This window comes from Ictidomys tridecemlineatus, chromosome 4 (assembly GCF_052094955.1).
Source record: "Ictidomys tridecemlineatus isolate mIctTri1 chromosome 4, mIctTri1.hap1, whole genome shotgun sequence".
In the NCBI taxonomy this organism is placed as follows: domain Eukaryota; kingdom Metazoa; phylum Chordata; class Mammalia; order Rodentia; family Sciuridae; genus Ictidomys; species Ictidomys tridecemlineatus.
The window spans coordinates 67,131,045-67,143,826 of NC_135480.1; the positions used below are offsets into that span (position 1 = coordinate 67,131,045).

At 41.6% G+C, this 12,782-nt stretch overlaps 1 protein-coding gene across 12 annotated transcripts in view; it reads right to left on the reverse strand.

The window, feature by feature from the left end:
- The window catches only part of Tenm4 (teneurin transmembrane protein 4), a 2,824,428-nt gene that overhangs the window by 739,266 nt on the left and 2,072,380 nt on the right, over window positions 1-12,782 (reverse strand). For all 12 annotated transcript variants that reach the window (XM_078046757.1, XM_078046770.1, XM_078046771.1 and 9 more), the window contains one exon: window positions 8,717-8,881. The gene's annotated coding sequence lies outside the window, so the exon portion shown is untranslated. The remainder of the gene's footprint in view (window positions 1-8,716; window positions 8,882-12,782) is intronic.

Here is a 12,782-nt window from a genome sequence, read left to right on the forward strand (position 1 = left end):
GATATGACAAAACAAGTAATGACTTGTCTAACTCTGAACTGGACAAAAATTTGAAACAACATATTACCTGGCCCTGTTCTGGCTCTAAGAAAATGTAAAACTTGAGAATCGTTCTTCTTTTCTCATTTTTTTTTCATTACACAAAATTTGTGGCATATTTACAATGTGCCAACCACTGTGCTAATACAAAGGATACTTGGGAAAGCAAATATAGAGGTGGTTCCTTTGGAGTGGTTTGCAGGTTACCAGATTCTCCCATATAAACTATCTGTGATGTGAAAATAGACGTCATGGATGATCCTTGACAAAATGGAAGCCAAGGGCCAGAAAAATCTGAGTTTGTCACAAGGAAGTGGAGTCAGAAGCCAGTCTCAAATAGTTTGCTCCAAAGTCAGTGCTCTTTGCATCGTACCCGTGGTATTTCCATTTTTGTACCAATAGCATTGCTGACAGTGTGTTCGTTGGTGTTAAATAGGTGACAACATCCTTTTTGTTTTTTGTACTGGGGATTGAACTCAGGGGAACTCAACCACTGAGCCACATCCCCAGCCCTATTTTGTATTCTATTTAGAGACAGGGTCTCACTGAGTTGCTTAGCACCTCAATTTTGCTGAGGCTGGCTTTGAACTTGCAGTCCTCCTGCCTTAGCAACCCCACTCCCAGATGCTGGGATGACAGGCATATGTCACTATGCCCAGCAACGATGTAATTTTGCTTACGCCATCCCATGTAATTCTGTGATGTAGATATTTTTATTTTCTCAATATCTCATTAATAATATTGAGGCCCAGACAGATGTGGTGGCCCATCTAAATTCACGGAACTAGTTAGGGAAAGAGCAGAAGCTGGATTCTAAGATAATAGATTCTGTCTACCATACATGGACTCCCTCTTTAAGTATTTCCAAATTCAGAATGTTTGGGTCTTATTTTGATGATCTTAGATTATTTCCATAACCTATGTAAATTATAATTAACTTTCTGCTAATAGGCCATGTTGTGGCAAAACCTCAACAAACAGTGAGCTGAGACCCGCAGGCTTGGAAAGTTATTTATGGCAAGCTCTGAGGGCTGCTGTTACTCAATCTATGTTGCTGCAGCAAAGCATTTACTTGTCTACGCAAGCTGGCTACTCAACTACATTTTTCTTTATTCCCCCTCAGCAAAAATGGGGAAACCAGTTTCCTGCATATGGAAGCATTTCTATACTGCTAGATTTCCTGATGAGGATTGGGTGGGATGGAGGAAGCAGAATTTGCAACTCTTCGTCAGAAGAAATAGATATTTCTGAGAGAGGCTGATTGGACCAGGTCTGCATTGCCAAAGATATCTCAAAAAAAATTTTTTTTTTTTGTTTTTATCCCCTTTCCACTGCTTGTAAAAGTGAGTGCTCTTTCAATCTGCTTATAACCTGCAAGGACAGAAAATCTATACTTCTTCTTTTCTTCTCTTTTTCTTATTGTGCTGATCTCTGTGGTGGGTTCACTTTCTACTCTCAGCTCCTAAATGGGCACATACAAGGAGGTGAATGAAGGCTTCCTTAGGTGCTGTGGCCACACAAAGTTTTTCCAGTTATAATCCTAAATGTGTAAGTGCTGTCTGAATAGATGGCACCTTTAAATTTGGCATGCCCAGCATAATGTCATGAGTAAATCTATATATAACGCATTATTCTCTTCTCAAAACAAAGGGCTTCTCAAGCTGCCAAGGGCGTGACAGACAATACGACACATGATTTTAGTGTTCTAAAAAATATCATATTTCTCCTTCAACATTTTCCCCTTGATGTGGTTGGATCATTATACGACACTGGTCTGCTTCATCAGGTAGAGACCTGTCCAGGGTACAGGAACTCATCTCCTTTGCTGCTTAGAAACACAGGTGAACAGGAAGAAACCTGAAGCGTCTGAGTGACTTGGTGGGAGGTAGGGACACTTCTAAACTAGAGGGTTCAATGCACCCCAGGTACTCTGTTGCCTCAAGGTTGTCTGAGAGGGTGTGAATGCGTGGCTCTCCTCTTGGTTCTCAGGGGCCCTCAGAGCCCTCTCCTTTGTTACTCTTAACACCATGGGCCATCAGGGAGATTATCGCCCCTTTTTACAGATGAGAAGACTGAGGCTCAGAGAGATACTCAGAAGCTTCTCTCAGGTTACACATCAAGTAAGTGATTTGAATTCAGTTTTAACTCTTCATCAGACTTTTCACCTGCTTGTAGGAGGTGTGGGGGCCTTGAAGGTGCTCTTCCCAGGATTTGGAGGGAGGAGAACTGGTCCCTAAGCTCTCCTCCCTCTCTGACACCCTGCAGGATCCTGGACTTTCATAGCTCTAAAGCCCTAGGCAGTGACTCAAAAGGTCTTTCACTTCTGATTTTTAAATTGTATTTACTGCCTTTTGTGTATGTCATATAAATCAAATTCATAAATAGTTAGGATTATAACACTATTCTTTAAAGCACTTAACAGGAGGTGGGGTGGATTGAATTTTTATTTAAATCTGACATCACTATTGAAATGTTCACATTCATATCTTTTCCCCAGTTCAGCTGAACTCCTAATAGCAAAGCTGATGTGTCTGGCTCCATTCTCCTCCCTCCCTGCTCCATCCCCACACCTTTTGTTTTCTTCCTCCAGGACTGGAACTGGCACAGTGCTAGTGCCTAATAGCTGCTCAATAAAGAACTGTAGTATTGCTTTGCAGTATTGCTTTTTTTAAAAAAAATCATATTTAATTCTCTCTCATACAGAAAGCCACAAAGGTTTTTAAACATTAGTTTAAAGAAGCATTAATAATTCATGCCTGCCACAATAAAGTAACTCTTTATAGTGACATATTGAATCAGTGTTATCACATGTGCATGCTATACTTAGACAATATGCAGATCAATGAAAAACAGGGCCACCTTCTAGGAAGGTTTGAAGAGTTTACAATATAAAGACCATTTAATACTGTATCTGAAGCCATGCCTAATTTTCTAGAACACTTCTCCTTCCCATAATTTCAGTTGTTTTTTTTCCTAACAAAGGCAAATGATTACATGTCTAGTGAAATAAAGTTCTACCTTCATACCACAGTTAGTGCTTTTTTATAAGTTCATCAATTGAAAGAAAGCAAATCAGGAGCTCTGATTTAGAGAAATTAAGTCTCTGTAGTTTGATGGCACAAGAAATCCTATTGAGTGGACCAGCAAATATACAACTCTCTGCTTTTAGAGTCTAGGACCCAAAAGACACTGCAGATCTGTTCACCTTCGAAACTCCCATGCATGGAGGGTATGATAGGTGTGATGCCTGCTACTATTTACAAGAAGCATGCAAGTTGACTGTTATTAGCCTCATTTTATAGACAAGAAAACCAAGGCTTAGCATCACATGGCTAGGCTTTGACAGAACAAAGAGTCAGACTCTGGTCCGTGGAATTCCTCAGCCGATGTTCTTTCTACCACTGCCACGCTGCTGCTTGGGGACCTTGATCTCTTCCTCTGTGCAGAATTCACTGGTGTACAACGCTCCAAGCTAAGAACCATTGCCTCAAAATGACAGAGGAAAATGGAGTTGGTCAGATGTGACCCAAAGCAAAGATCTAATTTGGAATCATTTAGTTTCCTGTCTGCCACCTGAGACCACACTCATATTTCTCCAGCACAGGGGCCTCGTTGGAGGAAGACCCACAGACCTACTCTCTCAGACTGCCTTTTTATGGCAGCCCTGCTGCCAAACGACTTCCCAGTTACTAACGTTTAAAATCACACTTGCTACATGACAGTCGAAACACCCATGCCTATACTCAAAATCTCTCTTGCTGGCTTTTTAGCAGATCTTGGCTTGCTCTTTCCTCCTGTGCTCGCATCTCTGGGACCTTAGGGCACTCTGGAAAGGCAATGCTCCATGTGTCCTAATGATGCAAGAGGTGGAAAGTGCCTCCTGATAAAATTCACAGGCCTCATCCCTTGCTGCAGCTCACCCTGTATTTTTATGTTAATATATTAAAAAAAAAACCTCAAAAATGCTAGCTATGAGTATCTGATGTCTGAATGAGGAAGTACTTCTAAGGATCACAATGGGAAGACATGGTGATGAGAGATATCAGCAATCAACTACATAAAACAAATTTCTGCATACTAAAAATTCATTAAAAAATAAAAGGCAAATAGAAGTGACAAAGGTCTGCTATCTTTAATAGAGATGGATCTTTCATGAATTGAAAAAAAAAGCTTAGAAAAAAATAGATAAAGGTCATGAATAGAAAATTCACACAAACAGCTAATAAACATGAAAAAGAATTTTGTCTCTCTAGTAATCAAAGGAATATAAATTAAAACAATATTAAAGGACTAGTTTTTGTATATCAATATGTCAAAGGTGAAAAAGAAAGATAATTTCCAATGTTTATAAGCATGTGGGAAGTGGTTTTCCTTTTTGCAGTTTGACGCACATTGAATGAGAAGTTTGCTTCTCATTATTGTCCAACTTTGCATTTCTTTGACTATAAAAAAGTTTTTTAAATGTTGATATTCTGTGACCCATTAATTCCAATTCTAGCACTCTGTGCTAAGAAAATAATCAAAGATGGGAACATGAATATGATTATTATAGCATTGCTTGCATTTTAAAATTTGGGTTGAGAGGAACCTAAATACTCAGAAAAAAAGAAGTAGTTGAATAAGTTACAGTTTGTGCATTACTATACAAGCACAAAAAATTATAAACAGTTGTAATGGCATTAAAAATGCTCATGACATACAGACATACATGTGCATGCCATGCATACACACATATACAATATAATCTCAGTTGCTTAAAATGTATCCAGTACACATATATACACAAAAACAAGGAAATTCACAAGCGCTCAACAGGGATTACTTCTAGGTGGAGGAAATATAGTATTATGTGTATCAATTTTCTTCTCTGCAACATTTTCTATAATGAACATGCATTGCCTTTATAATAAAAAATTCCAATGATGTTATTAAAAAATCAGAAAAGAAAACATGTAGGTGGCCTGTGTTGGAAACACTACCAACAAAGTCTAACACACTGCAGTCGTAAAGTTAGACAATCCAATGGGAGACTGCCTGATTACTGTCAATACACCATTGAGTCAGAAAACTTAAAATAAAGCTTTTTTTGTTGTTGTTGTTTTGTATTGCTTTTTTCTTTTTGACAGTGCTGTGAATTGATCCCAGGGCCTTATATATGCTGGTCAAGTGCTCTACCATTAAGGTGGTCATACCCCAAGACCTTATTAAATGTGCATTAATACCTGCTTAAAAATCAAGTACAAGGAATGGGAGATATTTGCTACTACAAAGGTAAAATGCAGTCAGTTACTATTTGACTTGATACAAAGGACTGGCTGTTCTAAAAAAGTACCATTACTTAATATAACAATTCTTCTAAAAATATGAAAACTATTTTTTTACTTAAAAGTAATATATGTACATCAGTAAATATTGACAAAGTAGAGGAAATTGATAGAAGAAAGAGAATTATATTTCCACTATGTAAAGACAAGTATAATTCAAATTTCATTACTGTCTACCCTTAAGATTGGTATTTTTATTTTTATTGGTTTATATTTGCTCTTCTATTGTCTGCTCATAACTAAGATCATTAAGATCACAGTACATTTTGTTCTCTAATTAGATAATATTTAAATTGACCTGTCTTCCTTTTTTTTTTTTTTTTTGGCATTGGAGGAAAAATCATCATCATTTAAAGGAATTGCAATTCACAGGACCAAACTAACAAGCAAATACTATTGCTAAGGTTCTAATGTAAGGTTGGGGATCCAGGAGTTGGGGGCTCTGAAGGCATTTTATTGTATTCATGTCTACACCAATAGAAATGAAAATGAGACCAATCATGTTTTGTATTTTTAAAGGATTTGTGGTTCTCCGTTCAAAGTATCAAATATTTGGCCAGATGACTTTGGGTCTGTAATTACCATTCATCACAATCACAGCCAGCTGAGTCACATCAGCCAAAGAGGGCTCACCCTCAAATGTCAGTGCTCTCTGAAAAAGATTGTTACTAAGGCAAGCAGTAACAGCCGGGGTGTGTTTGCAACACCGTTGAAAGCCTCAAGAAACTTCTAATACTTGAGGAAAATCTAGATGATATTTTTAATTATCTCCACCCATCACTTTTTTTTTATTGTTGGTTGTTCAAAACATTACATAGTTCTTGATATATCATATTTCACATTTTGATTCAAGTGGGTTATGAACTCCCATTTTACCCCATATACAGCAATCCACCCATCACTTGAGAAAACAATGAGTAAATGAAAGAAGACAGGCAGAGAAAATCTTTCTTGTGGAAAAAGTGGTACCCAAATATGGAGCAATGTGAAAATCAGATTGAGGTTTTGCTGTTTCCTTGATCTTTATTTTTTAAAATTAGGAATTTCAAATAATAAATGTTAACATCATAATGGGTACTGTTTACCCAGTGCCTCAAGTACTGTGTCCCTTGTAGATATTATAAACGTCAAAATCTTCCATAGTCCTTGGTCTTTATTCAGCTTCACAAGCTGATGAAACTGACTCATGGTGGGAAAGACAGAATTTGAATTTAGTGCTTTATTTTGCTTTGCCATGGATATCTATTTAAAGCAGAGCCTGAATTATATCTATCATGCCATTACAAAAGGATCATTTTGGTCTGTAAGAAGAAGACGTTGGAATTTATTATTACGTTTCACAACTGTTCCCATAAGTACCAGCAGTAGGACGCTTTGTTAAAAGGTGTTTTTTTCTTTACCCGCTTTTGTATGGTCAATAGCTAGCATGGATCCACAGCCCCTGCAGTGAGGGAGGGCTCTGGGTTCCAGTTTGGCACGCATGATTGCATTTAACCCTCACCACAATTCTGTTGAGGGGGAAAAGAACCTACCAATCAAACAAACAAACAGAACCCACTTTTCCACTTTCAAAAGGAAGCACAACAAAGTTATGTGGCCTGCCTAAGCCCCGCAGCCAGCAAGGGCAAAAACTGGTATTCCCTTCAGTCAAGAGCCATCCTCTTCCACTGAACTATTGTCTCCATGAATCAGAGGGATCTCTTCTCACACAACCACAGAATTTAGAGGAGGAGGGCATCTTAAGAAGCTTCTTATAACAACTATCTGGGGCAAAGAACAATGAGCCCAGAGAGGACAGTGATTTTGCATGGGTCACACAGGGAAGGAATGGCAGCATAGAATGTCTGCTCCCAATCTGGCATCTTAAAAATATTATCTGGTAAAGAACTGATGGTCACAGGTGGGAGCTTTACTGGTAGCTTCTCAGCTATCAGTCTTTGACCTCTTGGGATCAGTCTAGTTTGCGTGTTATCTTCCTCTTCTCTCATTCCTTCACATCAAAGGCCCTCAGCCACAGTGCAATGTCAGTCCTCTGGAAGAGGCAGGAGCCCAGCTGTTTCTATGCCTCCTTTCATATCCTTGTCCCAGGCCCAGAGCTGGACAGACCCACAGATAACGTTTAGGAACACAGAGCACCCCACTTCTACTGACAGTAAATGCCTCATGAACCCCTGAGCCTCCCGTTCTTGCTCACGTTCTAGACAACTCTTATCTTCTCGCCTGAAAAATGCTTTATGAACTCCCAATTCCCCCACAGTCTCCCCATCTGGACAGGGCCTCTGTGCTCAGTCCTTAAGTTGGAACACAAGAAAAGAAAAACCAGGAATTAGTCTAAACTTCAGAACCCTCTGTGTAGCGTGGTCCCGAGTGACACTGCTAATGACGGAGGGCTGACAGCCACATGTTCAACTTTCTACGGCCACTTGGGCCTTTCCCCAAGTGCTGGAGTGCAGCAATAAACCGCGGCTTGACCTTTCTGCTCAGTCCCTTGGCTGTGTTTTGGGATGTCTCGTCTCCCTTAGAGTTTGCTAGAATTGGCTGGAGAACAGTCCTTGACTCAAACAACTGAAAAATATACTTAACACTGCATTGATTTTCCATATAATTTTATAAGCACAAACATTCTCTTTCATTTCCTGACAAACAACTATATTCCCCAAAGTGTCCAATAAAAATCAGTAATTTGCACATCACTGTCTTCTCCAGTGGCTATTGTTTGAGGTTAGTCACCAAGGCCAAGGTCTTTCTCCTGCTGCCTCTACCCCTCTTTCCCTACCCCCAAACAAACCAGAAAGTGGAATGGGAAGTTGTTGGGGTGGTGGCTACATTGGCCTTCCTGACACTGTGTTCAATGTCTTTTTTGGAAAAAGATAATTTTCAAGCAATACATAATTTCTCAAGCATGGAAAAAGGAAGCTAGGGGCAAAGAAGAAAACTGCTACACCAGCCTCTGCACTGCCTCCAACTCTGAGATGCACAGCCTGCACCTGCTGCCACCCCTCTGCCTCCCCTCACGCTCACCCCAGCCCTAAGCAACCACAACTCTGCCCCATGCTTTCGAGCAAAGCTAAGATGATTAATTCAATGACTGACAAGTGTCTGAATCCAAATGGGCACCGGGTCCTCTGTGGCAGGTGTTACGGACAGTTGCATCATAAGACAAGCAAAGGCAAGAGTGGAAACTGAAAGTGGGAGGTCCTAAGACTCTTTCTGCTGTGCCCTCTCCTCCCAGCACTAGGGACATTTCTTGAATCTCCTCCTCACATCCAGGACAGCCTTTCCTCCCAACCAAACTGTCTGAAACATGACCCAGGTGGCAGCACAGAAAGAAAGAGAAAGGTGTAGATTCTCACTCAGAAGCCAGTTCTCCTCCGTCCTGGAGACGCACAATCCTCAGGAGATAGGATACTGTGGTTGCCAGGGGGACCCGAAATACCGGTTTGTCACAATCCTGAAGGAATTGGCTCCCGATGCAGAGACGGAAGATGTCAGTCATTCAAAACCTGATGTGGCTCAGCCTGAAGTGGAAAAAGAAGCCAAAAAAAAAGCATTCCTCAGGAACCGGTAAGCAGAGAAGCATAGAAGTTATGGCCATGCGCTCCCAGGCAAGAAACGCTACAGCCCCTTCAGTCCAGACTGAGCCAGGACCTTGCGTGTGGGTCATGTCAGGAAGTGTGCATTCTTGCTTGGTGTTTGGGTGTTGTGTTTTTTTTTTTTCTCCCCTTTTCCCTGAGCCCTGGCACTGGGGAGTGTGAAATAGCTCAACCTGTTGTAATCAAACATGTGGGTTGCTGCTTGTTGCAAAGATATTGCAGCAGCCTCTTCATTACAGGAGGCTGTTCTTGGATGCTCAGAATTAATTTCCTTGTCTGTGCCTGCCTGCTTGTGCTCTGGGATGGGGGTGGGGTGGGGTGTTGGGTGGGAGTACTGACTGTAGGAAAAAGGGGACACTGGGTAGAAAGGGACTGACAGTGACTTGATGCTCCCCAGAGTTCCCATGTGCTGGGAAGCATGGGCCTGAGGACCACTTGGTGTCTGGCACATGTCAGAGGGGAGAACAAGCCAAGGCATTCTCTATGTATAGTTGGGCTCTAATATCTCTAGCCCTTAATCCTACCCCCAGAACTTTGCCTCCAACATCAATGATGACTCCTGGCATCTCAGCTGGCCCTCTATATCTTAGGTTTCCTCGTCACAGCACACTCAGAAGGTAGCACAATCCAGCAGAAAGAGGAAAGGCATTCACCCACTTTTGGCTCATTCACTCACTTATGCATTTGCTCCTGCATGCATGCACTTGCAGTCCATTCCGGTACTCATTCATTTGTCCTTGTGTTCATTTGTTCATGCATTAATTCTTTCATCCATTCTCATACTCATTTGCCTATTCAATATTCACTCATTTGTATATATACTCATTAACAAATATTAATTTACATTATCACTCATCCACGTGTTCATGCATTCTCTTATTAATCCATTCATGCAATCCATGCCCTAGCCTGTATGCATTCATTTTTGCGTATGTGCAACATTTGCTTTGCTCGCAAGTGCTAGTTCCTATATCTGTTCCATTCATTCATTCAATCATTCATTTACTAACAGTTAAATTTTTTCAATCATCTTTATGTGTACTTCTGTATGCACTCATTCACTTAACCTCTCATCTGTTTAAGACACATTCTAGGTTCTACTGTGTGTTTGGTGAAAAGAAGAATGAGGCACTCTTCCTGATGGAATTGAGGACAAAAGACTTGGCCAGACTAACATGAAGAGGAAGGCAATAGGTGCATAACATAGAAGTGGGCAGAGGGTGGCCAGAAGAGGTTGGTTGTAAGGAGGGCTGAGGGACCCAGTGGGGGGTGGGAGCATCTGACTTAGATTCAGATTAATTAATTAATTAATTAGGTTAGTGAACCAGACCAGAGGCCTTGAACTTCACTCTCCATTCATGATAGCTTTGCAATTGCTTAATTATTCTTTCTGATGCTCAGTCTCCTCATCTGTAAAATGGTGAGGAATACTGTGGATGGCTCTGGGTGGTTGGGAGGAATAGCTGGAGGTGACGTATGTTGAGAGCCTCACAGATTAAAAAGGTTCTCTGTAAATGTTTATTTTCTTTCTGCTTCCCCTCTAACTTCCCTTTCCAAATCTCTATCAGCAAGTTCACCTTTACCTTCTCTGGGGAGAAGTGCTGGAGAGCAGCCCTGCACCCAGTCTGCTGGTCAGGCTGGGAGAGCCAGAAGTTAATCTCCCAGAGGGTTTTAGACCTTAGAGGACCCTGGAGAAGGGCTGAGGGAAACTGTCAAACAGTCTTTCAGATGTAAAACCTGCCAAGTGAATTGGCCAAAGGAATCTATTAGCACAGGATTTGTACAAACCCTCTTCACGGGGTGAAAGGGGATGAAGGATTTTACTAAGCACTGAGTGAGATCAGAGTTTGGGAGCCACTTTAGAGGGGGTAGTGGGGAAAGGGAGGGGAGGGGTCTGGCTGGCTCAGGGGGTGGGGGTGGGGTTTCTTCTTCTGCAGATCTGAAGGGGAGGGGAGGCAGAGAAATTTGCCCTCTGTCTACACCATGTGTGGACACTATGGATACATCCTCTCACTTGTTTCTCCCAGCAGCCTCATGAGCCAGAGATTATTACAAATGAGGAAACTAAGAGACTCAGCAATTTGTTCAAGGTCACACAACTAATAAGTGGTAGAAGCAGAATAGAAATGCAGCTCTGATGGACTCCAAAGCCTCTGCTTTCATCCACTGTCACATGTTCTCATGAAGGCTTTCTACCCTCTGTGGGTAATTTTTTAAAGGTTCATTTACTTAGAATATGAAGGGTCATTGTCTAAAGATTTCTTACTATTTTTTATAAGTGAAACTTGAAGTGTGAATGGCAGTAGGCCAAAGTCTGCAAGGGAATACACAGGGATTTTAATATCAGAGTCAGGTACAATACATGTGTATGGTGTATATCATTTTCATTTTTATTGTGAAATACTCTGAGTAGTGGGAAACATGAACATGATATCAAACACAAATGGCTCCATGGTTTACCATCTTGCTCCAAGGCTAGGGTTCTGGGGCTGTGGCTCTCTTGGAAGGACGGGTTTTGCAGCCTAGGCTTTCAGTAAAAAATTAAGAATGTACCAGGTTTGGTGCTGGTGTTCCAGATATGCAGCCACAGACATGGCAAGAACAGGAGTAATCAGAGGGCTATTGCTTGGCAGGAGGGTCTGTGTTATGAATAAATTGTGCCTAGCAGCTCCTATACCTTAGGATGTGACTGTATTTAGAGACAGGGCCTTTAAGTAGGTAGAAACAGAGACCCTGTCTCAAAATTTTTTAAAAAAGGACTGGAGATGTGGCTCAGTAGCTAAGTACCCCTGAGTTCAATACCCCCAGTACAAAAAAAAAAAAAAAATAAGTTACATATAATTGTGGGCCTTCGAAGCTGGGCATGGTGGTGCATGCCTCCTCAGGGGTGGGAGGCTGAGGCAGGAGGATCCCAAGTTCAAAGCTAGCCTTAGCAACTTAGTGAGGCCTTAAGCAACTCAGTGAGACCCCGTCTCTAATAAAACACAAAAAAGGGCTAGGGATGTGGCTCAGTGGTTAAGTGCCCCTGTGTTCAATCCCTGGGACCAAAAAATAAAATAAAATAAAATAAAATAAAATAAAATAAAATAAAATAAAATAAAATAAAATAAAATAAAATAAAATAAGAATGAAGGCCTTCAGATGGGCCCTGGTCTATCTAATCTGACTTGGGCCCTTCTAAGAACAGAAGGCCAGGACATAAAAGTGACACCAGAGGCTCCTTTGCAGTGGGTGACCTGTGAAGAGGCAACAACAGGGCAGCCATCTGCAAGCCAACCAGAGAGAGATCTCAGAGGAAACCTCCCTGCTGGCACCTTGACCTTGGACTCCAGCCTCTAGGACAGAGAAGGAAATGTCTGCTGTTGGTGCCACCCGAGCCTGTGGCGTTTTTTTTTGTCAAGCCTAGTCAGCAGATTCTCCCCTGGTTCAGTCAGGGAAGAATCTGTGGGGGTCCAGGACAGGGAGGGCGACTTGGGGACATGGGGAACAGTGGCCATGCACAATCAGTAGGGAGGAACTTCAGCATCTTAACAACTACCAAAACCCACCTGGGGCACACTGCTGAATCAGCCCTGAGCACATGTGACATAAACAAAGAGGAAGGAAAGGGGAGAACCTTCCCAGAGAAACTTTCTTAAGTAACCAGAGATGGAGTATGGCACAGGGGCAGGAGGGGTAAACACCAACACCCTCCCCCACCCAGGAGATCTCAGGTGGGGAAAGCATGAAGACCCCAGGCAGGCTGAGCACACTGGCTGGTTTTATTTCCCCGAACCCTCCACTAACACTACAGGAGTTTTGATTGTTTCTAAGGCATAATCTGATG